Source organism: Mandrillus leucophaeus, unplaced genomic scaffold (assembly GCF_000951045.1).
Source record: "Mandrillus leucophaeus isolate KB7577 unplaced genomic scaffold, Mleu.le_1.0 Scaffold70, whole genome shotgun sequence".
Taxonomy (NCBI): Eukaryota; Metazoa; Chordata; class Mammalia; order Primates; family Cercopithecidae; genus Mandrillus; species Mandrillus leucophaeus.
The window spans coordinates 1,611,126-1,613,381 of record NW_012107586.1 but is presented as its reverse complement, the minus strand read 5'-3'; the positions used below and the strand labels follow the sequence as shown (position 1 = coordinate 1,613,381).

At 45.9% G+C, this 2,256-nt stretch overlaps 1 pseudogene; it reads left to right on the top strand.

Moving 5' to 3' along the window:
- Positions 1 to 690: 690 nt before the first annotated feature.
- Positions 691 to 1,795, top strand: LOC105528091 (annotated as a pseudogene).
- Positions 1,796 to 2,256: the final 461 nt, after the last annotated feature.

The following is a 2,256-nucleotide window of genomic DNA, read 5'->3' as shown; positions in this document are numbered from 1 at the left end:
CATTTAGTGTAAAAGTATTTTACTAAACGTTTTACTAAAATGTAAAAGTGTTTCTTAGTGCATAGGCTGTACAGAAATGAGCAGCAAGATGGCTTTGGCCCATGAGCCACAGTTTGTAGACCCTTATTTTAGGGGGTTCTATTTGGGAGAGAAAGAATTACAGGGAAAGATTGTCTGACTTAGCTCTATGAAGAGTTCTAAATGTATCAACTATGATTAATAACTTGCATACACACAGCACTTTAATGTTAACAAAATGCATCTGTGCTGTTATTCAATACTCACTGCAAGCCTGTGAGTTAGGTATCATTATGCCAATGTCTAGATGAGGAAACTGAGAGTCAAAACAGACCCAGCCAAGATCAGACAGTAAATGGGAAGCCCCAAGTTCAAATACAGTATTCCACCTCCAAAGGCAGAGCTTTTCCCACTGCATCTTGGGGGAGCTTACATTGTCCATTTCACCAAGTGTTTATTAGGGCTTGAAGGCAGCAGATGCGGATGAACAGCTGGGCAAAGGCACAGAAGCAGGGGAGTCAGAACCTCCTAGCTGCTTCATGTTTTCCTTAAGGCCATGGACATTCAGGAAATTGACAGCTACTGTTCTCATTAGGAGCAGAGCTGACCATGCCCAAAGACACAGAGTAAGCCAAGTTCTCCGATGTGGTATAATCACTCAGCCTGGTCACCATGGCTGTTGCTTGGATTCGTAAACCTCCAGCAGGTCAGCAGGTGTCGTGGGGGACCCAGAGGTCAGCCTAAGGCCTTTCTCCAATGCCTGACCAGGAGCATTCCATAGCGGAGTAGGCACCCATCTACATGGAATGATATCTGGGACCCCTAAGAGAAAGCCCTACTCCTAACACTCTTCAGCTGAGAAGAGACCTGAGTCTCTTCAGCTTTATGCCGTATTTTTAGAGAAGGCACTGGACATAGGGTGCTTGGTATGGCTTCTTGTCTCCACTATGGTGCCACACTGTGAGCTGACCTTTGGCCAGTCACTTCCTATCTCCACATATCAGTTTTCACCTGTGAAGTGGGGGAGTAATGGCAATGTGGGGACAGTTTGATGGTGGTTTTTATGTGGTATCTAACATGGTGCTGGCAACACAGTAAGATCCCAAGAGGTGTCAGTTTCTTCTTGTCCTGAATCTTCATCTTCATGTCTTCTTGTCTGCGCTGTTCTGCCTGCCTGGAATGCCTTCTCTTCCACTTCATTTTCCTAGTAAGCCTCCCCCAACACTCTGCCCATTACATAAAAACACCTTGAGGAGTCACTTCCTCACTGGGCAATGTTATGGGTTGACTTGGGTCCCCCCAAAAAGACATGCTGAAATCCTAATCCCCAATACTCAGAAAGTGACCTTATTTGAAAATAAGATTGGTGCTCTTCCTTTCCAACTTGAACCCGGCAGAATGGCTCTGCAAAGAAGGGTGACAAGAAGAAAAAGGGCCATTTTGCCATCAACGAGGTGGTGACCCAAGAATACACCATCGACATTCACAAGTGCATCCATGGAGTCAGCTTCAAGAGGCGTGCCCCTCAGGCACTCAAGGAGATCCAGAAATTTGCCAGGAAGCAGATGGCAACTCCAGATGTGCACATTGATACCCATCTCAACAAAGCTGCCTGAGCCAAAGGAATAAGGAATATCCCATGCCGTATCTGTGTGTGGCTGTCCAGAAAACATAATGGGATAAAGATTCACCAAATAAGCTCTACACTTTGGTTACCTACGTAGCTGTTACGACTTTCAGAAATCTACAGTCAATGTGGATGAGAACTAACTGCTGATCATCAAATACATCAAATAAAGTTATAAACTTAAAAAAAAAAAAAAAGTGAGCTGGGCACAGTGGCTTACACCTGTAATCCCAACACTTTGGGAGCCTGAGGTGGGCAGATTACCTGAGGTCAGGAGTTTGAGACCAGCCTGGCCAACATGGTGAAACCCTGTCTCTACTAAAAATACAAAAATTAGTCGGGCATGGTTGGTGTCAGGCTCCTGCAATCCCAGCTACTCAGGAGGCTGAGGCAGGAGAATTGCTTGAACCTGGGAGGCGGAGGTTGCAGTGAGCCAAAATTGTGCCACTGCATTCCAGCCTGGGTGGCAGAGTGAGACTCCATCTCAAAAGAAACAAAGAAAAGAAAAGAAAAAAGAAAGAAAAGAAAAGAAGGAAATAGAGAGAGATGGGGGAGGGAGGGAGGAAGGGAGGAAGGGAGGAAGGGAGGAAGGGAGGAAGGGAGGGAGGGAG